This window comes from Canis lupus, chromosome 37, assembly GCF_011100685.1.
Source record: "Canis lupus familiaris isolate Mischka breed German Shepherd chromosome 37, alternate assembly UU_Cfam_GSD_1.0, whole genome shotgun sequence".
Classification (NCBI taxonomy): Eukaryota; Metazoa; Chordata; class Mammalia; order Carnivora; family Canidae; genus Canis; species Canis lupus.
The window spans coordinates 21226990-21251684 of NC_049258.1; the positions used below are offsets into that span (position 1 = coordinate 21226990).

At 36.6% G+C, this 24695-nt stretch overlaps 1 protein-coding gene and 1 pseudogene across 6 annotated transcripts in view; one reads left to right on the forward strand and one right to left on the reverse strand.

The window, feature by feature from the left end:
• SPAG16 (sperm associated antigen 16) overlaps positions 1-24695 on the forward strand; it is a 907696-nt gene that overhangs the window by 578685 nt on the left and 304316 nt on the right. The gene's annotated exons all lie outside the window — the stretch shown is intronic.
• Positions 830-7141, reverse strand: LOC102153509 (annotated as a pseudogene).

Sequence of the window (24695 nt, forward strand, 5' to 3'; positions counted from 1 at the left end):
ATGTACTTCTTAACATGAGCAACCATTATACTTCTCTGTTTTTTAGTCCCTAATTCCATGTAGAATAAGAATTATGATATATTCTTGTCCTGTTTTCTGAGCAGATGTATCAATTTATTACCTTACTTCCTTGGAGTCTTCTCTGTGTCTTCTATTTCATGTCAACTTTTTTTTTTCCCAATGTTTTCTAATTTCTTTAAAAAAAATGTACCATCAAGTAAATAATAACAATTCTTATATTTGTATAGTTTTTAATTTATAAATCACTTAAAAACTCTAGAAATGGCTCTAAATACAATTTTCTAAGTAATCTAGCAATTGTGAGAAATTCTGTAAATACCCACTTAGTCACTATTGTTCATGAGGCACCATTTCTTTCTGCTGCCAAGCTATAGTTTATCCCAATCAATACCAGTTGCTTACTAAGATTCTGTAAGTCATGACTAGCCCTGCACAACTTGATAGATGGCTTAAAAAAAAAAAAAAAAAAGACTTTTTAACAGATGCTTGCCATATGTTGATTTGTTTTTTTAAAAAATCAAGTTATAAATTTTTATTACAATTTAAAATGGGGTTCTTAAAAATATCAACTTGAGCATATAGGAAAAATTTAAAAATCTTTAAAGGGATATTGAGAAAAACTAGGCTTTAAAAAAAGAGTTGTCATTGCCAAAAGATGGCTAGGTAAAAATAATAAAAACCCCATGCTGCATAGATAATACAGATAGTTCTATTTATCAGGCCAGTGGGCAAAAAGCAAGCACTTAATGCCTTCAGCTCAAATCTTTTATTCCTTATTGCTGGAATTTCATTTCTTCTTGTCATATGACTAAAACAGATGATAGTACAGATGGTAAGCCTCAGGAGTGGATGAACTGTCAGCTGGTGGATTGGCTGCTTTGTCTCTTTGCAATCTTGTGGTTTAGGGTTTTCTGGGTATCTATGTTGGTCATTGAATTTGTGGTGGTACCAACATTGTGGTGGCTGCTGACCTTGGATCTCATCTTGATTTTCCTTACCTTCTTTATCCTTGTCCTCCCTAGGCTGCCTTTGATGAGAAAGACTCTTGTGGGATTGTGGCCTATGATCATAAAGCATATTCTGACTCACTGGTCTACCTTGTTCTCCTGCACCCTGATGGTCTGCACCACCTGTCACCTCTCCCTGCACAGCAGGGTTGGAAGACTATGGTCTAAGCCCACGGGGTTTCCACATGTAGTAAGGTGGGAAACATTGCCTGCTGTGGGGCCAGCACTGTTGGGTCTGGCCTTTGGGAGCACTCTCCAATCTCACTCTTTTCGCCACTCACCATTCTGGTAATTTTGCTGGGAATTCTGTGAACCCCTGCCTTGTGGAGAGCATCTATAATGGATATGGTCTGCTGCATATTTACTGCCTTGCTCTGGAGCTCCACCAGGGCCTGTCACATTTGCTACCTTCACACTCTTTTCTCCTTCAACAATATCCAACTCCACAGCCTCCCTATCTCCTGTACTGTGAAGGTACTTCTAGTGTCATTCTTTTTTATGGCAGTTGGATGTGTGAATACATCTTCCTTGGTGTCATTCCTATTGATGAAACCATATCTGTGTCTTACATTCAACTATTTTCTTGTTACCAAAACCTTTATTGTGATTAGTTGCTTCTCCCTACAGCAGGTGCTGCCTATGTGTGGCTGTCCCATCCTCTCCTCCCTGTGTGGCTGCAGTTGCAGTTGGTGACGGGCTTGGTGTGGGTAGTGCTGAGGGCATTGTTGGATGCTCAGTCTTGGCCTCGGGCTCACAATTGGTGTGATGGTGACAGGCAGCAATGGTAACTGGACCGTTGTTAGCTCCCAGGTGCAATGGTAACTAGACCAGCAGCAGGGCTGCTCAGGGCTGGTAGATGACTTTGAAAAAAGAAACAAACCATTTATCCATTATTCCCCATTGGTAACATCTAAGGAGAATTTAGTAGCTTAGACATTTTCTAAAGTGAGAATACAGCAATCTAAAAAAGCTTGTCTCAATGACTAGAAAGGAACAATTAAGAAATTAAATGAAGTTTTGTTGTATTAAATGTGGTCTTAATCATTTGAGCAGAAACACGTCTCCTTTTCCTTCAGTATCTGTTTTGTTTTGAAAATATGGCTTATATGAATGATAGCCTTACCTCCTTACCCAGATTATTTAAGCTAAAGCTGCTTTTTATTTTTTAACCTCTCATATGCTCTCTGATTTGTGACATTCTCTCTAGTTTTGTTTCAGAAATGGACAATGCCATTCTAGAGAAAATAATATATATAAGTTATTTTTTCTAGTAGAAATATCTACGTCTGGTTAAAAATATAAGTCATTATTGATGTATTCCTATTTCGAGTTGATATTTATAGTGATGTAAATTATGATCTTTACAATACATGATTATAAGTATTTTCCATTCACATAGTATCATTTTTCTAAGATGTATCAAAACCAGATTTCGCAGTTGTACATTCTATGGGCTCCATGCTAGGTAGCTGGGGACTGGCAGGCTGCCCCACAGCCATTGTGAGTTTACTGCAAGAAATCTGGAGACAGCCATGGGGAGTCCTGAGGGCCAAAATCCCATGAGGGCAAGACTGGACTGACATAGAGTTAATTTTTCAGGAGAAGTTATATAATATACCTCAAATTACAAGGAAAAAGAAACTTTAAAAAAATTATACTTTGGTAGCATACATTTTATAGAAACATCATTTGAAAAATATATAAAACAGCTTTAAGGTATGTTCTATATTAAAGAATACAGTTGATGGAAAAAAAGAATATATAAAAGTTAGATTTTATTTATATACATTTCAGATAGAATTTTTTATTCTTGAAGGAGATCAGCAAACTGAACGTACTTCACACTTTGCCACATTTAATGTTATCAAAACAGACCGATTGCATTTCAGTATTTTGTTCCTTTTAGTAAAAGAGAAAGGGCTGTCTTCCTTAGAAACAATATGACTGTCTCTGTCACCAAGAAGAGGAATAAAGGAAATTTTAGTCAAATTTTCTGTAGCTTCATGTGTTTAAGAGTCATCTGATGAGGTTGGGCTTAGATGCAGACTCCTGGGCCCCAGATCAAGAAATTCTAATTAAATTTATCTCGAAGATCTTAAGAATGTGAATTTTCTAACAAGTATCCCAAGTAGTTCTGGTTAAGGCAGTTTTTCTAAACACACTTTGAGAAGCACTGTCCTAGCCCTTTCCATGTCAGCACCAATATCTAATTGGTCTGATTTGGGGAACTTGGGTAACACATAGCAGTGAAACTTCAAGTTACCACATTCTTATCCAGCATTTGATATAATTTGTTTTGTCTAAGTAATTAATATCCATGAAATAAGAGAAAAAGATAAGGACTCTTACTAAATCTCCCAAAGAATATAGGTGCTCTCTTCCCCATAGTTTACTTCATTCTCATTACAAGAAATCAGAATTCTAGATTTATATATTGAGTATAAAACCTGACAGCAATTGATACAGGAGTGTCAGAGGTAGAGTTCAGGGACGCCTGGGTGGCTCGGCGGTTGAGTGTCTGCCTTTGGCTCAGGGTATGATCCCGGGTCCAGGGATTGAGTCTCACATTGGGCTCCCTGTAAGGAGTCTGTTTTTCCCTCTGTCTGTGCTCTGCCTCTGCCTCTCACTGGGTCTCTGACGAATAAATAAATAAAACTTTTTGTTTTTTTAAATGATGCCATTAGAGATAGAGTTCATCTATGAGATAAAAGGACTAACAGGGGATCCCTGGGTGGCGCAGTGGTTTAGCGCCTGCCTTTGGCCCAGGGCGCGATCCTGGAGACCCGGGATCGAATCCCACGTCAGGCTCCCGGTGCATGGAGCCTGCTTCTCCCTCTGCCTGTGTCTCTGCCTCTCTCTCTCTCTCTCTCTCTGTGACTATCATAAATAAATAAAAATTAAAAAAAAAAAAAAAAAAAAAAGGACTAACAGAATCAGGGGAGATGAAGAGGGTACCAGCCTAACAGGGAAGTATCCTAATAAGGAACTATAGGATTAAGCAGGAATAAGGGAAAGGAACTATTATGGGCTGGATTGTGACTCCTCCAAATTCATATGTTGAAGCCCTAACCCCAACTACATCAGCATGCAACTGTGTTCAGAGACAGGGCCTTTAAAGAGGCAATACTCATTTTTTTTTTTAATTTTTATTTATTTATGATAGTCACACAGAGAGAGAGAGAGAGAGAGAGAGAGGCAGAGACATAGGCAGAGGGAGAAGCAGGCTCCATGCACCGGGAGCCCGACGTGGGATTCGATCCCGGGTCTCCAGGATCGCGCCCTGGGCCAAAGGCAGGCGCCAAACCGCTGCGCCACCCAGGGATCCCAAGAGGCAATACTCATTAATTAGGGTCTTATGAGTAGGCCCTAACCCAATATAATGGTGTCCTTATAAAAGAGGAAATTTGGGACACCAGAGATATATACCCGCAGAAGAAAGACCATGTCAGAACATAATGAGAAAGCAGCCATCTGTAAAACCAAGGAGAGGTGTCAGAAGAAACCAATCCTATAATATCTTGATCTTGAACTTCCAGTCTCCTGAATTGTGAGAAAATGAACTTCCATCATTTAAGCTACCCAATCTGTGACATTTTGTTATGGCAGCCCTAGCACACTAATTCAAATTTTGGTACAAAGAAGAGGGTGATGCTATAACAATTATCTAAAAATGTAAGAAGTGGCTTTGAGTAATAAGCAGAAACCAGAAGAGTTTTGAGGCGCATGCTAGAAAGAGCTTAGATTGCCTTGGAGAGATTGTTGGTAGAAATATGGATGTTAAAGATTCTTCTGATGAGGTCTCAAATGAAAACAAGGAACATATGTCTGAAAATTGAAGGAAAGGCAATCGTCGTTAATAGCAGCACAGAACTTGGCCAAAATGTGTTCTAATATTTTGTGGAAAGCATTAAATGACAAACTTGGATATTCAGCTGTGGAGATTTCTAAGCAAAGTGTTGGTATATGGCCTGGCTTCTCCTTGATGCTTGTAGTAAAATGTGAGAGGAGAGAGATTAATTGAAGGAGTTGTTGGGCCAAAAGAAACCAAAACTTGAAGAGCTGGAATATTTATTGTCTATCCACACTGCAAAAAATGAGCAAGTGTGTTCTAGAGAAAACACCAAGGATGGCCTGGATAGTAATTCCATAAAGCAATGGTGAGTGGGACCTGTTGATCTCATCAGCCTCTCTCCAGAAGCCAGGGATAAAGATGAGGTGACAACAGTAGCTATGCAGCAGATACACTGCTAGCTTGGACTAAAGGGGACAGAGATGGGACAAAATGAAAGGCCACTGAACTTCTGGCATTTTAAAGGTCGGAAGCAATAGCACTATCTGGTGATAAACACCTATGACCCTCCAGGAAAAGGGAAAAATGACCCTGAAGGCAGTCGGGTTTTCCTCCTCAGTTCTGGAATGGGGCTACCTCCTCAGTTATTACTGCAGTAATGTCTTAATAAATCTATTCATATACAGTATGACTGATACCTATTTTCATATTGTAGCCCCAGTGATTTTCCAAAGTGCATTTTGATTTTGTATATTCATACCTCCCTCCAATCCTGTGTACTCCAGTTTACAAACCATAAATTTCTTCACTTTGTTCTTAGAAAAAAAAAAAAAAAAACTAAATGTCTTAATATAATCTATAAGACCTCAAATGACCTGGCATTTATTTGCCTCTCCATCCTCATCTTATCCTCTTTCTTGATCTGTCTGGTCCATTCCAGCTGACTTTCCCAGAGATCCCATGCTCAGCATGTACATACTCTACAGGGCTTTTGCATATCTTGTTCTCTCTACTTATAATGGACCTCCTGCCTCTCCTTGCCCACTTAACACCTACCAATCCTTTAGATCTCACCACTAAAACCACTTCCTCAGGGAAACTAGACTATGTAAAATTTCAATGTTATGGTCCTCATAGGACTGAAAATTCTTCACACAACACTGTAAGCTCCACAAGGCAGGGCCTATGCATGTGTGTGCACACGTATCTTTGCAGATGAACATTCCTAACAAATATTTTTGAATAAATGCATGTACATGTAAATGAATGAATGAATATAAAATTTTGAGGAAATACGGTTTTGGACTATTTAGTTCTATCTGGCTTTGTTTAATATTAATCTTAGAAGCCTATATAAATATTTTATGAGTTAACTGGTTAATTTTAACCCTGTTTCACATTAACAATAAATCTGCAAACAACAAACAAACAAACAAACATACAAAAAAACAAGCCCACATTTATTCCCATAGAGTAAAGGAATTAATGTAAAAGTCATTTCTTGAAAATGCTAAGAGGCACTTGAAGTTTGGTAGTCTATACTACTAAACATCTTTCCCCTCTTCTCTCATCTGTTTTCCCCTCTCTCTGTCACCAATTATTTCTTCTCCAGAGTTCTTGAACCAGATTCTTTCTCCACCAAAATCATTATGGGCTTTGGGAAAAAAAGAAAAAAACAAGTTCAACCACACAAAAGAGATTACAGGGTGCAAGCCAAACTGTGACAGTCCTCAGGAGAACATTATTACTCATTTTTACTCTAAAACATAATTGTTAAGTGCTCAAAATACAGAAGAATGAGCCATGCTAGAAAAGTGACGTTGCTTTTTCCCCTGAAGACTAGTTTTGACTATCCTTTCTGAAACATACAATCACAGCAGTGTCTTACCCTTTACTATTGATGACACAATAGCTTGTTATGTTTTAATTTCACTCTAAGAATATCTCTAGCAATTTAATGTTCCCTCTCCTGTGGCCTCCCCCCAGAGGTCACCCTTCCAAGGACGATGGGCAGTACCATTTTGCTAATGCTAGTGTTTTCCATGCCAGTCTCTTACTCAGCTCATTGTGTTTTTTTTTTCTCTCTGAAAATATTTTATAGCAAAGGAATAATAGCTCAAAAAGAAAAGACATTTATCAAACTAAGGGTAGAAAAAGGAAGACCAAGAAGAATTGCCAAGAAAAGCTTTTACTTATGCTCCACAAGAGGAAGAGTTGCAGAAGCACGTTCTGTGAATGATGAAACGGCCAGACTGAGAGAGCCTTCAGAGCAAAAAGTTGTATTAAACTCATTTGCTTTTTTATTTGCTATTTTCTTCCCCATCTCGTTCACTTCAAAGTTTGTATTTCTCTTCCCTTGTGGGTGCTAACTTTCATTTTGCTTTTCTAAATGATGTACTATATCTGCTCTAACATTCTAATTAGGCCTTTTGCAGTTGTACTTAGAATAGTATAAAATCTCAAGATACAACATTTCTCACACCTAAAGAATAGATGACCCATGATGGGGAAGTTCACATAGTTGCAATTTAATAGAGTCAGCAAGAATACTGACATACCCACAGGGGATCTGCCTTCCAGAGTCTGACAGATGACATAGCTGAGGATAGATCAGCCTTAAGGGCTGATGCACATTACTATCATTTTCCTTGGGAATCTGATGTCAGGCTCCAAGCAGCTGCATATCATGGGGGTTTTATCCTATGTTGTTAGATGTAGTTGATAAATTTTGCCCTAGAGGCAGGCTTAATTTTAACATATTCCTACTTACTTAATAAAAAATAGATTTTTCCCCCTAGATGATTTGTAATATAGTATATTGATATTAAATGGAATATATTCGTATACTGTTTTTAAATGTGAATATGCTATATACGCTCAATTTGTGTCAACTAAAACAATGATTTCCATTTTTTTTTTACTATTGCAAAATCATTTTTATTGGTGGAAATATTTTTGCATGGAGTAGAGAAGAGCAGCCAATTTAAAAACCTCTTTAAAATATAAACATTAGCATCATTCTCCAACTCTAGTACCTACCATAGTCCTTCATAAGTGCTGGACAAAGTAAACCAAATTAACTGATCCAACGTGGTAGACTGGACAAGGGCCTTAGTGTCCAGGGATCAGCCATTAGGTGACTTTCTTTCAAGCAGAAGTTGACTTTCTAGAAGTCTCATGATCTTTGACATAGTCCCACTGTTATGGGAGAGCTTGGTTCTCATCTCACGGAGCTGAAGGATGAATCAGACAAAGGAAAGTGAGTAAAGTTTTAGAAGTTTATTAAGCAGAGGTACAGAGAAAGCCCTCAGAAGTGAGAGGGGTCCCTACAGGGTTGCCTCTGGGGGCTTGTAGGATGGTCTTTTATTGAAAGCCAATCAGGGAACCTTTGAACATGTCTATTGCTATCACTATTGAGTAAAGACTAGTGATAACATCTTTAATGGTTTACTTGTTTGGGGTCTGGCTGTTCTTTGTTGGTCACAGAGGACTGTCATAAAAAAGACATCCTCCCTGCCCACACCTAGGGCAGTGTGGTCTGGCTTGTTCCCTTATCTCTGGTTTTCCCTACATGTCAGCATTTTTGGGATTTTTGTGAGCCTGATTCTGTGGCCCCCTTACCTAGCTCTCCCTACCTAGCCATGTTTGTCCATAACTCAACACTGCTTTTGACTTTTTCTGGCTTACCTCAGAATGTGGCAAAGAAAGGAAGGAGATACCTTGTCCCTGAGACACAATTAATTCATTTCCAGGTAATTCCCATCTGGTAAGGTCTGACTTGCCTGCAATCAGCCACGCCTCCAATGCTGACTGCAGTGTTGCTCACAGATTCTGTGAAGTCAAGGTCTAGGCCATTTCTTCTAGGCTTGCTTTTAGAGAACTTTCTCCTCTTTGCATCATATATTATAATAACAAGACTATGAATTCAATTCAAAAGAGGTTATTTTTTTAATAGTAAACTAAAAAATCCTTTCTGTCAATTTTATTTATTTATTTATTTATTTATTTATTTATTTATTTATTTATTTATTTTTAAAGATTTTATTTATTTATGAGAGACACAGTGAGATAGAGAGAGGCAGAGACACAGGCTCTTCACAGAAGAAGCAGGCTCCATGCAGGGAGCCCGATATGGGACTTGATCCTGGGACTCAAGGATCACATCCTGAGCCGGAGGTAGATGCTCAACCACTGAGCCACCCAGGTGTCCCTCTTGTGTCAATTTTAATTCTAATTTGGTTCCACCTGTGTCTGTTGATATTCAGTCTCCAAGCAAAACTGATTTTTTTTTCCCTCATACGTCCCCACTGCTTGCTCTGTATGGCAGAGTTGCATTTAAAACAAGATGAACTAAAAATGTAGTAAGAAGGGAAAACTTTATAACTTAGTTGATTTTCTATATAATTTCTTTCATACTCTAGCAATAAGTGGAGGTGTACTGAAGAAAGGCAAAAGTAGGCAAAAACTGAAAGCCACTTTTGTGACAATGACGAGAAAATCTTTTGCCCACAGTCAACATTGCATAGGCTTTAATGCCTTTTCCTGTTTGAGACCACAACCCTAGTGTTCCAGAATTCCAATGAATGGAAAAATGATTCAAGACATGAAAACCAGAGCTCCTGAAGAAAAATTAAAGAAAACAATATTATTTTACCTGAAGGAGAAAAACTAAAGGGAGATATAATTTTAGCATGGGTAGGGACACTGCATACAATATGGAAGATAGCTATTCCAGTGGAATCGGGGATTCAAATTTAGTTCCATTTGAGCTAAAATTAAATTTAGTTTTAATTTATACCAGGAGGAATTTGCAATTCATATTAACTCTTCTTAACCAGACCATAACAAAGGAAAATGAAAACTAGATATTTGTTTTGTGCCAGTCTCAGCCTATCAATAACCAATGCTGCGGTTGGACCAGCTGTGTGGTCCTTATTTTTATTGCAAGATGCCTTTCAGCAACAACCATCAGAAAACTTTGAAAAAATAAAAATTTACTACTTACAAGAGCTGGAAATTACACAGCATATGTGAGGCCACATAACAAGATGGCAGGTAGAGAAAGAGAAAGAGCACTAACAGGCTGGCTAGCCATTCTGTTTTTATCGGAGTCAAGGGTAGCATCCAGGCTGTTCCAGCTCACTCTTTATTGGTAAATTTAAAACATAAAAGTAGGAATTTAAAGCAAAGAAAGAAAAGGGAAGTGATTCAAAGGGTCAGTTATGGAAATCAACCAGCATCTCTAAAACAAAGGAACCTCAGTATGGGGAGGTGGCCTCCTTTTTTTATCTAGCTGTGTGGCAATGTGTTCATTTGTCTTTATAGTGAATGCCTCTTTGAAATGGATTCCTCAGCAATCAAAGCTCAAGTCAGGTGCTTGAATTACAAAAAAAGAAAAAAAAAACAATACCAACAAAACAATTGTCAGGGCTTTATACTGTTATTCTTTAGTTATAATTAAGAACTGACCAAAAATGTCTTTTATTGATGCTGCTTGAAAGCAAAGATGTGCTGTGGATGCGAATGAGTGTGAATGTATTTTAGTACTTACTGCTTGTCAGACCTTCAGAAGCAGGAGTGGGTTGGCCTTCTAGAAGTATGACCTCTCTGTAGTCACACTGCGTCTGATTTCCCATTCTGAGAAACCTTATCCCTGGGGACAACCAGCTCGTTTTCAGGTAATTCATTCCTAGAAAACTGACTTAGGGCACCAACCACACACCCCAATGCTGAATGCAATATTGCACACAGATGGCCGGGAGACAGGGTACAGGCTGACTCAGATTTGCTTATACAATGATCACAACAATACAAGTATTGAAACAGAAGTCCAAATAAGTCACATGACCAGACTCATATAGTCAGGAAATGGCAAATAGGGATGTGAATCCAGTCCACTGATGCCAAAGCTTTTGTTCTTTCTATCATCTCACCCTGTTCACCTACGTGAAGCTTACAAATCTTTTTCAAACTTCAGGTGACATTAATGCATGTCACTAGTGATAGAAATAAATGTTTTGGTTTTGATTGAGGTGTTAAGTGGAATTCCAAAAGGTTAATAATGAAACGATGAAATAACATCTCTTTTTTTTTTCTTTTTCTAAAACCCTTTATCTCTTTATTGCTAAATACAAACTGATAATTAGAAAATCCTTAGGAAATTCTTGGTTCAAAGATTTATTTCTATAATTGCTCCTATATGAAGCTTTTCAAGTGTTTCATAGAGCATATAAGAACATAAAAGAGAAAACATGAGACTAACATTTCCCTTGCAAAGTGTAACATTTTTGAGGTCTAATGGACCCTACTACTGATTAATTAATTACTAACTAAACCTATGAAAATGAGAACATCCAGCTTACTATTTCTGTCCACTTTTTGCTGAACATGGCTTGCTTTGGTGAGCAGTGGCCTTGGACTCCTCACAAAGAATCTATGTCTCTAAATCAGATGTATTCGTGTTCCTCTTTGCCTATGCAGATACATATATTATTTCAGTCCAAAGAGATTTTTTTTGTTGTTGCAAATTTAAGGTGATTAAAATGGTTTTTAATGGCAGTAATTCTGCAGTTATAATTACAGTGTTTATTATCATGAAGAATTTAATATAAATATATGGCAATTACCAGTGCTCTACTGGGGAAGGCTGAAAATAATTTGTCCTAATCTAGAGATTTTTCTGAGATCCATAATATGCATTCACTAATTCCTTTGCCCTAACAATACCACTGTATGAAATAACTCTAGGGATTTTTAAAGGTTAGAGATGTTCACAGCAGGAGAGTGACAGAGCATGTATGGAAAACCTAAATTCTGCAACCATTTAGCAGGATTTTTCCCCATTAAATCACAGTACCATAAACTTAGGTATGTAAAATCTCTTCATTACATTTATTTTTTCACTAGAGTTTATGTATTTTTAAAGCTCCAGGAAAAACTCCCCCAAATTACTCTTCTTGTATCATACTATGTTTGAATTCCTATGGAATTTCCTTTTTAAAAATATATATACGTATTTATTTATTCATGAGAGACACAGAGGGATAGGCAGAGACACAGGCAGAGGGAGAAATAGGTTCCTTGCAGGGAGCCCCATGTGGGACTCAATCCCGGGACCCCAAGATCATGCCCTGGGCTGAAGGCAGAAGCTCAACCGTTTGATTTCCCATTCTGAGAAACCTTGTCCCTGGGGACAACCAGCTCGTTTTCAGATAATTCATTCCTAGAAAACTGACTTAGGGGACCAACCACACACCCCAATGCTGAATGCATAATTGCACATGGATGACTGGGAGACAGGGTCCAGGCTGACTCAAGTTTGCTCATGCGATGATCACAACAATACAAGTATTGAAACAGAAGTCTGCTGAGCCATCCAGGTGTGAATTTTCAGTTACGTATAGGTGATTTCCATTTTTGATGGATAATTTGCATTTAGTACTTTAAAAACATCAATCCTTCAAAATAATACTATTGCATGAGTAGAGTTACTTTTTCCATTAGCCCATCCTGCATTATTACTAATTGGATTACTTTTCTTAATTAACTTGGCACTTATCAGTATATAAAAAAGCAAACAATAATGATTTCTTAAAATATTTCTGATTTTCAAGATTTTATTCCACTTCCTCAATTCCAACCTGCCAAAAGTGAAACAAATGCCTATGGAAAAGTAATTACTTTTCTCCTTTTTTAACTTCTTCTTAATTAACTTTTAATCTATGCTGTTACACAGAGAGCATCTCTTAATACTAAATGTGTCTAAAATGTAGAAGACAGAGATTTAAATGATTTAGATAAACATCTGCCTAGCACAGAGGCATAAAAACTACAAAATTAGGATATGGGTGGCTGAGTGCCAGTAGTAGCTGCCAGCAAAAGAACGATATTGTCTTCATTTTTTTTTAATCTTTTGCTTACTAATGAAGCAACTTAATAAATGCCTCCTAACCATACATCCTTATTTTAGAACATGTTTCTTGGTCTACCTGACATAAAATTCTAAAAAGTTTGAATGAGAAATCACAGAAAAAACTTCTATGTAATAATTTATGGAAGACATATTCTGTTAGGGAAAAATCAATAAATTGAAAATTTTCAGTATGAAATGAAGCACTATTGTTTTGTTTAGTTGGAGTGGATTCTGTCAACAGTAATTTAAAATAATCAGTTCAATGATATGATCCCTGGTTGGTGTTTAGATAATTACTATACTTATGTCTAGTAATTTTCATCTATTAAATGGAGCAGAGTGGCAAGTAAAGACAGGAAGCTTTGACTCTTAACACCTCCTCTACAGTATTTGTGTAATTTGTCTTTTAATAACTGAAAGAACATGACAATAAATCCTTACATACAAAATGGAAAATATCCTACATTCTGTATGCATGCCAAGTTAACCAAATATCCTTATTTGCACAAAATACAGTAGAAATGTGTGTGCACTTGCATACCTTAGCTTCTCAATTACTCTAGAGAGTTAGGAAGACTAAGGAACCAGAAAATAGTGCTTAAATTCATGTTTTTTTTTTAATTTGAGAAGAAAGAGGCAAAAATATAATTAATTGTGGAAAATATGACTGTAAACCACCAAAACCCAAAAGAATAAACAGAAATAATTTTTGAAAATAAGAGAATTCCACAAAATGATGAGTTAATAAATGCCAAATATCAAACAAAACAAAACAAAAAAAAAAAAAAAAGAAAGAAAAGAAAGAAAAAGGACTATTTATAGTAACAATAAAAATCATAAAACCTTTGGAATAAAATTAGTAAGCAATGTGTAATACTTATAATAATAAAACTATAAAATGTTATTGTGATAAAGACTTGTAAATGTGAAGGTTTTCTTTGTCTTAGGTTGGAATTATTTAGCGTTGTAAAGAGGTCAAATTTCCCAAAATGTTTTGTTGTGTGTGGGTTTTTTGTTTTTTTGTTTTGTTTTGTTTTTTTTTTTTTTTTTTAATGAAATGAGATCAAGTGTTCAAAATTCCAACAGGATTTCTTTTTTGGGGGGCAGGGATGGGCAGAGAGAGTGATAGAATACAAAATAAAATCTCAGTATCTGATATGCTACATGTGAGAAAGCCAGAAAATTATTTCCCAAAATAAGATATACTGTTTAACTATGACAATTAAAATGTGATATAGGTGAAGGAATATATGGCAGATGTATTGGTTTTCAAGACATTTGGTATCAGTCACTAAAGAACTGTGATCCCTGAGTGACAGGAAACAAATGACGGGAACCCCATGAGGAGTGCCTCAGCTTACTTCCTCCAGAGAGTTTTTAGGCAACGGTCCATGGCAGACTCCCGGACTTGAGAAGTTGAAAGTTCAGGGAAAACAAGGTGGCTAGAGCTTTCAGGACAGAGTACTGGAGACAGGAGTGCTACACAGAGAACTCTAAAGATCTTCAGAGGTTGCCCCAGGAGCATTTAGCTGAACAGTGATCAGTGCATGTGTTTGAGGAAAGTACCTGAATCTGGGGAAAGAATCATGAAAAGGGTTAGAGGAAGCAGTTTCTAAAGTTTATATGGTACTGGAAATTCTGGATATTCCAGTAGGATTGGAAAAACACAATTTGTGGAGCATTCGGTTGAATATCAGGGAGGTCTTAGTATATTACTCAGTATTAGGAAGAGTTCTCCAGAGAATTGGAACCAATAGAACATATACAGAGAGATTGGGGTCAAGGTGGTGGGGGATGAATTAGCAAATGCAAAATCTCTGGAGAAGCTGGAGACCCCAGAAGAGATGATGTAGCTTGAGTTTAAAAGCCATCTGAAGGCAGAATTTCCTCCTTCTTAGAAAACTTTTTAGTCTTTTTCTCTTTAGGCCTTCAACTGAGCAGATTAGTCCTACCAACATTAAAGAAAGTAATCTTTTTAAATCAGTGTTGCTGATTTAAATGTTGAACACATCTTTCACAGAGACATCTACTCTGATCTTCGACCAAAAATTGGGAACCATGGCCTAGCCAAGTAGACACATAAAGTTAACCAGCACACTTAGTATTTTACCGCTCTCAGGAATTGCTTCAGCAGTAGGGAATGAGCAGCTCTAGACTGAGGACTTCTCTGGACCCGTCTAACAAATTATGAAAGCAAGGCCCAAAAGGGTGAAACTATTTACAAGTAATTTCACTGCATCCCGAAAAAATGCACACATGTATTAATGGGAATAGGAAAAATCCAGCACTCCAAAAGGTAAAGTTCTCATTTTTTTTAAATTCAATTAAGAATTACCAGGCATTAAAAAGAGGCAGGGAAACCTTACCTAAAATTTAGGTGGAGGCACAATCAACTGAAATCAATCAGAATTGTCACAGATGTTAGAATTACATCCTAAAAACATTTGATCTGATTAAAACAGTTAACTGTGTTCCATATATTCAATATCATACAGAGGGACATAAATTATAAAAAAAGACATAAAAATTCTATAGATGAAAATTATAGTGCCCAATATAAAATATACACTGGATGAGATTAATGGCAAAATAGGAATTATAGAAGAAAAAAGATATAGCAATAAGAACTCTCCAAATAAAATGTACAATGAAAAGAATTTTAAAGATTATGAAGCATCTCACTGAGCTCTGGGACAACTTTGAGTGATTTACTATATGTGTAATTGGAACTCTTTTTTTTCTTGTGACTTGAGAGCAAATTTTTTTTTACGTTGTTATTTAAATTCCAGTTAACATACAGTGTAGTATCAGTTTCACATGTACAATATGGTGATTCAACACTTCCATACAACACCCGGTGCTCATCATAAGTGCACTCCTTAATCTCCATCACTCATTTCACCCATCCCCCACCCACCTCCCCTCTGGTAACCAGCAGTTTGTTCTCTGTAGTTGAGTCTGTTTCTTGGTTGGTTTGTCTCTCTCTTTTTATTTTTTTTCTTTTCTCATTTGTTTTGTTTCTTAAGTTCCATATGTGAGTGAAATAATATAACATTTATCTTTCTCTGATTTATCATTTAGCGAAATACTCTCTCGCTCCATCCATGTCATTGCAAAGGGCAAGATTTCATTCTTATCATGGCTGAATAATATTCTGTGTGTGTGTGTATGTACATATATACTACATCTTCTTTATCCATTTATCAATCAATGGACATATGGGCTGTTTCCATAATTTGGCTATTGTAAATAATGCATAATGCTGCTATAAACATCAGGCTGCATGTATCGCTTTGAATCTATTTTTGTATCCTCTGGGTAAATAGTGCAATTGCTAGATTGTAGGGTACCTCTGTGTTTAATTTTTTGAAGAATATTATACTATTTTCCAGTGGCTTCACCAGTTTGCATTGCCACCAATAGTGCAAGAGAGTTCCCCTTTCTCCGCATCCTCACCAATACCTGTTGTGTTTTGTGTTAGCAGTTTTATCCACCAAAATGACTGAACATTTGTAGAACATTCTACCTACAAACAGCAGAATATACATTCTTTTCAATTGCAAATCAATTATTTACAAAAGAGACCATATTATAGGCCCTAAAACAAGTCTCAAAAACTTTAAATGGATTTTATTCATACAAAGTATATTCTCTGCCTACACTGTCATTGAATTCGAAATCAGTGATAGAAAAATCTCTTTGGAAAATAATTTGGCAACTTCTTAAGGTAAACATTTACCCTACCATATTATCCAGCTATTCTATTCTGAAGTTTTATTCAAGTGAAAGAAATATTTATATTTATACAAACACTATACATAACAGCCTTTTTGTAATAGCCCCAAACTATAAACAGCACAAATATTCATCAAAAAATGAACAGATAAATTGTAGTATATCCATATAACACAATACTATTCAGCAACAAATTTTTTGATATACAAAATGAATTATCAATACGTAACATGATGAATCTCAAAATAATTTTTTTGAATAAAAGAAGCAAGACCTAAAGAGTACCTTCTATTTTTATAAAACACCAGACAGAAAACAGATTACTGGTTTCCTGAATGATGTGGGAGTGAGGAGGGACAAGAAAGAGGGTGTGTAGAACCCTGCAGGTTATGGATACATTCGTCATCTTGGATATAGTGATAGTTTCATAGCACTATTCACTGTCAAAATTTTGCAATTTTTTCTCTTTAATCACGTCTAGATTATTTTATGTCAGTTGTATCTAATGAACCTGTTAGATAAAAGGCAAAAGACATCAGTAGGAATACCCAGAATAAAAAAAATGTGAAAATATGACCAACATCAGCTGCACAAAATATAATAAAAAAAATCAAGGAGGAGCTTTTTTTTTTTTTTTTAATTTTATTTATTTATGAGAGTCACAGAGAGAGAGAGAGAGAGAGGCAGAGATACAGGCAGAGGGAAAAGCAGGCTCCATGCACCGGGAGCCCGACGTGGGATTCGATCCCGGGTCTCCAGGATCGCGCCCTGGGCCAAAGGCAGGCGCTAAACCACTGTGCCACCCAGGGATCCCAAGGAGGAGCTTTTTTGATTGTCATGAGCAAAGATTTAAAAGTTCGATATTATTCTTTACCTATTCCAAATGGCTTAGGAACCTGGCTTTCATATTCATCATTGTTTGCAGTATAAATTGATACACTATTTGGCAATACTATTAAAATTTATTGGGGCACATTTTATACCCAGCAGTTCTATTTGCCAAGGGCCTTGACCTTAACATTGTTGGTAAAAGTAAAAAATTGGAAACATTCTAGTTGTTCTTTAGTGGGAGAATGCATGACTGAGGATGGTGTATCCATGTAGCTGTCTTCTCTCACATTTGTAAAATTCCTAAAAATCCATCTACTGTAACTTCTGGAATTTACTGTTCAGCACAGGCAAAAATCTATTATACCTCTTTAAATTTTATTTTATTTATGTAAGAGAGAGAACACATAAGTGGGGAGGAGAGGCAAAGTGAAAGGGAGAAGCAGGATCCACCAAGCAGGGGGCCCCATGTAGGACCCCATCCCAGGACCCTGGGATTATGGTTCCTGATCCCAAGGCAGATCCTTAACTGACAGCCACCCAGGTGCCCCATATCTTCATTTTTTGAAGGCCCCTTTTATCTTCTTACTTTTAGCAAACACAGATATACCCTTAAGCCACCAATTCCCTCTCAGTTGGTGGCTGACTTTTAGTCTTTCTTCACTGAGGCTGGAAATGTGGTAGGTTTCCTTATTCTTTGCTGCCTCATCTATAAAATGTACCGTCCACCATCACCTCACTCTGAAATTTCCTTAGTTTCTGAATAAACTAGCTTCTGGCCTAAAGTCACTTTCTGTAATTCAACGTGTATAGAACTGTGATTTACATAGATAGACAGATGATAGATAGATGATAGATGATAGATAGATAGATAGATAGATAGATAGATAGATAGATAGATAGATAGATAATAGATAGATAAATGGATAATCCATCCAACACCATGACCTCTCAGCTTCTGGACCTCTTCCCACCAGTGATTTATCCTACACCCTACCCCAGTCACCTCATGAATACAGTCTAGAATATTAGACTTCACCACCAACAACAACACCCTCTTTACAGAATCATTTTCATGTGTCCCACTTTGATTCTGCAGGATTTCTTGACAATACTCCTTTCACTGATCCAGGACCTAAAATTCACTGAACCATCACTTTTACTGTAACTTGCCTGATAACCCCTCTGTTCTTCTATTCAGCTTACTTAAATTACATCCAAATTCTACAAACTTTGCCTTTTCCTATGCAAATAAACCTGTCAGGGGAGAATAAAATACACCTAATCATGCTGAATGATCTTTTTTTTTTTAAGATTTTATTTATTTATTCATGAGAGACAGAGACAGAGAGAGAGAGAGAGAGGCAGAGACACAGGCAGAGGGAGAAACAGGCTGCACGTAGGGAGCTGGACATGGGTCTCCAGGATCAGGCCCTGGGCTGAAGGCGGCACTAAACTGCTGAGCCACCCAGGCTGCCCTGATCTTACTTTAAATCTCAGTGTGTCCTTAATGAAGCCCAGCAACTATTCACTCTCCCACCTCTCCTCAAAAAAATCTCCAACATTCTTCTCTTTTACCTCACTTTCATCTGATGTCTCTGCTTTTATTTCACCAAGAAAATCAAAGCAGCCAAATAAAAACTTTAACAATCTTCACCCATTACATCCAGCCACTTATTAAAATGTACACCCATACACTCAGCCTTTTATTCTGTCTTATTTGTTGGGTTCTTAACCATAGAGTCCTGCAAAGCTCAGTCTTAGACCTTTTCTTTTTTACACTCACTACTTTTTTGATTTCATCAAGTCTGTATCTTTTGATACCAAGACCTGTATGTTGACGATGCCAAATTTACACACACCCACACATACATGATGTAGAATTCAAAAGAAAGATTGACATATATACTTTTTCTCTGATTTCTACACTGATGTATCCAAATGCTTTCTCAACATTTCCATTTTAATAGTTAGTAGGCGTATTAAACTTAAGACCCCAAACCAACCTCCTGATCTTTACTACCACTTGCTCAGACCAGCATTTCCCACCATATTGCCCACATCAACTGATGGTAATACAATCCTTCCAAATGGTCAGACCAAAAACCTTGAAGCTGTTTTTGTTTTTGTTTTTTTTTTAATTTTATTTATTTAACTCCTCTCTTCCTCTGATTCTACATCCAGTTCACTACAAAATATTGTTGGTACCACCTCTCCTATTGTAATAATCTCCTAACTGTTCATATTTCACTTCCTATATCCTTAAAGTTTTTTCTGGACACTGCCACCAGAGCGATTCCTGCAAAACCCAAGTCTAATCAGTCACTCGTATGTTCAACCTCCCCAAAGGCTCTTCATTTTATAAAATGGTAGCCAGTATCTGACCAATGACCTGTGTGATCTGCCCTTTGTACCCCTCTTACCTCTGAGTACACCTCTTACCATTCCTCTAGCTCAGCACTGTCCAGTAACGATGTAATGTGAGTCACATATACAATTGTAAAGTTGTTAGTAGCACATTAAAAAAGGCAAAAGCAGGTGAAATTAATTTGACAGCATATTGTATTTAACCCAGCATATCACATATAATATCATTTTGACACATAATCAATATAAATATATTTGATGAGATATTTTTGATAATTTACAGTACATATCAAATTGCATTAGCTCAGTAGCGACATGTGATTAGTGGGTACCATACTGGACAGCACAGTTCTAGCTGGTTCCTCTCTAGCCACACTGGTTTCCTTTTTTTTTTTTTTTAAGATGTATTTATTTATTCATGATAGACACAGAGAGAGAGAGAGAGGTAGAGACAGGAGGAGGGAGAAGCAGGCTCCATGCCGGGAGCCCTACGCTGGACTCGATCCCAGGACTCCAGGACCACGCCTTGGGCCAAAGGCGGTGCTAAGCCGCTGAGCCACCCAGGGATCCCCCTGGTTTCTTTTATATTTCTACAACATGGCAGTCATACATTGCCTCATAGCCTTTGTATCTTTTTGTTTTGTTTTGTTTGTTTGTTTCCTGAAACCACCTCCCAAAAATATGTACATGGTTTGTTCTTTCTAGTACTTTTGCAAATGTAACCATCTCAATGAGACCATGCCAGACCACTCTATTTAAGATACCAACTATCTCACTCACTCTTGCATTTCCTATTTATCTTGCCTACTCTAGTTTTAAAATATCATCTGTCACCTTTTTTTTTTTTAAGATTTTATTTATTTATCATGAAAGACACAGAAAGACAAAGAGAGACAGAGGCACAGACAGAGGGAGAAGCAGGCCCCATGCAGGGAGCCCAACGTGGGACTTGATCCTGGAACTCCAGGACCAAGCCCCGATCCGAAGGCAGATGCCCAACCACTGAGCCACCCAGGTGTCCCTCATTTGTCACCGTTTAATAAGATATCAATTACTTATTTATCATCTGTATTATCTCTCCCCACTAGAATCTCTCCCATGAGTGGAGGAATTTTGAACTGCCTTGTTCATTTATGTATCCCCAGCTTCTCAAATAATGCTTAATATTTAGTAGCTGCTCAATAATTAATTATTAAGTGAATGAAAATAATAAATGCAGTATAATACTATGTAGTCATTTTATAATGGAGAGTCATGTATATTGTATTTAAGAGAAATATTCAAAATATATTGGTAAAAGAATAAACCAACATGCTGAAAAATTATATAAACATATATCCTTTGATGATTCAAAATATGTCTGTAGATGTAAGTGTAGCTCTGTATAAGATATCATACAGCATTAGTATAAGGTTAAAGACTGGCAATAGCTATATATTATGAGCACTTATTACCTTGCTCTGAAAATTAACTCATTTAGGGTGCTAAAAATTTCTTAGAGGTCATCATTGCCTAACCCTAGGCATTTCCCCAGAAATACTGAGACCTAGGCATCATATATGTATCATTCTGCCATCTTCTTGATTGTATATCTAGGGCCATCTGGATTTTACCATTTTAATTCCTGAAAGTTATTTGATAAACTGTCCCTCACTTCACAGTCTTTCCAATTAAATTGTAAGCTGACCCACTAACTGAATTACAGAAACCAGATATAAACAAATGAAAAAATTTCAGCTGTCCATTTGATATAGTGATTTGAATTAGTTTTAATGGGCCCCCTGGCAATTTTCTAGCTTGTATCTGCTATTAAACAGAATTCTGTAAATTCACTGAAGATGTTTAAATACTCTGTGCAGTAATACAACTGATTTGTGTTTTACACAAGTAATAACTATGGCTTGAATTAAAAAGAAAATATGCCCTAAAGAAAAGAAGGACTATTTAATGCACTTTTTATTGTATTACTCTAGAAGGTGCACATTTTAACTCATTTTTTCCTTTGAAAAATGAAAATTTAATAGTATACTCAATGTACCTAGAAGTGCCACTATGCTAAGAACTTTAAATATTTATCTCAAGTGATTCTGTAAGTTTGTGGTACCAACATTATCGTTATTTTTACAGATGATAAGGTTGAAATTTAAAGAGTTAATGTAACTTGCCCATGTCCACACAGCTAGTAAGATTAGAATCAGCATTTAAATAATCATATTTGTTTCACTCCAAAATCATGTTCCTAAGCACTATGTCACTAACATATTTATCATGGTTAAACCAGTGACTTTTGATTATCCTTAAAAATAATCCTAAGATTACAAAGACATTTTGATCTAGAATCTATTTTAAGTCAGTTATATAAAGTGCCATGTGTAATCTTATATCACAACACTTAGATTAACAACTGGAACATAGCTGGTACACAAGAAATAATTTTAAATTAATGAAATCAGGAAAGTTTTTGTCTTTTGTAATATTTAAACCTTTACAGTGAAGAAAAAAAAAAAAAAACCTTAGAAGAAAGGGCAGAAGCAAGGGGCATGGAGAATTGTTAGCATTTGAGAATGGAATAGACAATAAAGCTAATTAAAATTCACTTGACTGGGGTCATGTAGAAACAACGGATAAAGAGAAAGCTGGAAAGTGCCAGGATATTCCACAATATGCCTATCTGAGGTGTCACTGTGTAGAGATGTATTTTTGAATACTTTAAGTAGATAATAATACAGCTCTACTGATTTTTTTTTAAATGAGAGATCACATGAATTTGTATAATCATTAGAAAAATATTTTCTTTGTTAATATTATACATTTCAAAATAGTTAAAAGGCCTTGTTAAAATATGAAGTGCTCTCTGAAACCCAGGTATAATGCATCACTCATTCTCCTCAATTAAATCAGGAGACTTTGTCTTAGCCTTTGAAATATCACTTTGGCCTCGTTGAGAAAACTGATAATTTTTCCATATGACCCACTCCTCCCTCCAAACTTTGTCAACCACTTTTAAAATGTCATGTTGGGGGATCCCTGGGTGGCGCAGCGGTTTGTCGCCTGCCTTTGGCCCAGGGAGCGATCCTGGAGACCCGGGATCGAATCCCATGTCGGGCTCCCGGTGCATGGAGCCTGCTTCTCTCTCTGCCTGTGTCTCTCTCCATGTCTATCATAAATAAATAAAATCTTTAAAAAAAATAAAAATAAAAAAATAAAATAAAATAAAATGTTGGTTTCCATGTATATAATGATTCTCAAGTTTACTCATATTACTAGTGCAAATCATCATTTGTGGCTAGAACTAATGAAATAACCTTCAAAATAGCATCCTCATTTTGGAAGTCCCCTTTACGTATCTTCCCTTCCTATGGTCACCAGATTTATCTTCCTTGAAAGTGGATCTGTTCTTAAATCTTGTTAATTCCATGTCATCTATAAAACTTCCTCGTGAAATTAAAAGATCCCAGAATCTTGCCCCAGCCACCTTTCCTGGCTCACCTTCACACAACCCTCTAATACACCTGAATTACAATCATAAAGAGCACTTTATGACCGCCCCAAATTGCCAAGCACCATCTTACACTAACTCCTGTTTCTAATATATCCTGACCCTCTCTTTCTCATTCAAAATCCTCAAGCATCACGGCTTAGAAAAAAATGCCACCTCTTTCATGATGCTTTTCCTTGTCTCCCCCATTTCACTCCCAACTTATAATTAAGTATGCATCAAACTTTATTCATGCCTCTATTTACTGCCTATCCATTCTCCATCTCTATTTTCATGTCCATTCTCATCATGTGTTTCTTTATTGAGCTTGAATTCTTTCCGAACACATACAATGGGTTAAGTATTTTTTTTTCCCCTTCAGTGCCTAGAATAGGGCAATATTTACAGGAAAAAAAAAATACACCACAATAAATATATGCTATTTACTGAAGTATCAAATAAACTCAAAAACTGCCATAAAATACTTTAAAAAAAATATGCAGAATAAGGCTAGCACAAGGGAGAAAGCATAATCTCTATATTATAGAAGTGAAACATGATAAAACCCGTATTGATAACTGGGTGAATTTAGATGGATGTCTTATTGAAAATGAGAAATAGAAAAGCAGAAAGGAAAATAAATCAAAATTATTCTTTGATGTCAAGTTTTCAGGGAAAAATTATTTTCAGGTACTAAGTTTGTCTGCATTGGGAAGGAGTGATTTTGTAATTTTCAGAACTGTCATCCTTTGTTACACTGTTGTCCTTCACCTACTCTGCTCTCTGGGGGTTTTCCGTAGATTGCACACCAGGAGCTTTCAACACAATGGCACTGAAGTCTTGTGGCACAGGAGGACTCAGTAATCAATTCCCACTATCCAGGTGGTGCTGTTTGGCTCCATTCACATTAACTTTTCAGCATTCTATGTGAAGAAAGCCTCCAGATAGTGCAGGGGGAGGGAGAGCAATAAGACCAGTGATTACAAATCAATCACTTTTATTGCTGCCAGAGCCAGTAGCAGAACACAGATGATAGACAAAGCAATGGTTTTGTTCAATAATTGAGTTGCTTCTTGGAGGCAGTGGGGGGAAACAAAGTCTTTTCAATATTCCACTCTTTTAGAAAATATATATATTGTTTTAAACATCAGGTGGCACACAATAGAAATGTTAGTTTTAATAGTGGACTTATTTCAAACATCAAACGTTACAAGGCAGATTTGATTAGAATTGAGGGAGGCTCAGTTCTCTTGCAGGGTTGCAGCCAAAATATCTGTGACACCTCTCTACGTGAAAAATGAAAGGTGCATATTCCCTAGATCAGGGGTGATTCAGGATAAGTACTATATTAAGTAAATTTCTAAAATACACTAAAAACTTGGGCAAAGATAAGAAAAATGAATTTTTTGCCTAAAAGTATGTGTGTATATTTCTTTCTGGAAAAAAACCTAAAGTTATGATAGTGCTATCATAATGATTTAGAAGTAAAATATCTGTTTGGATTTGAGTACATGAGTCTCTTCAAGATGGTGGACCTTGCCAGTACTTTGTTGAAAT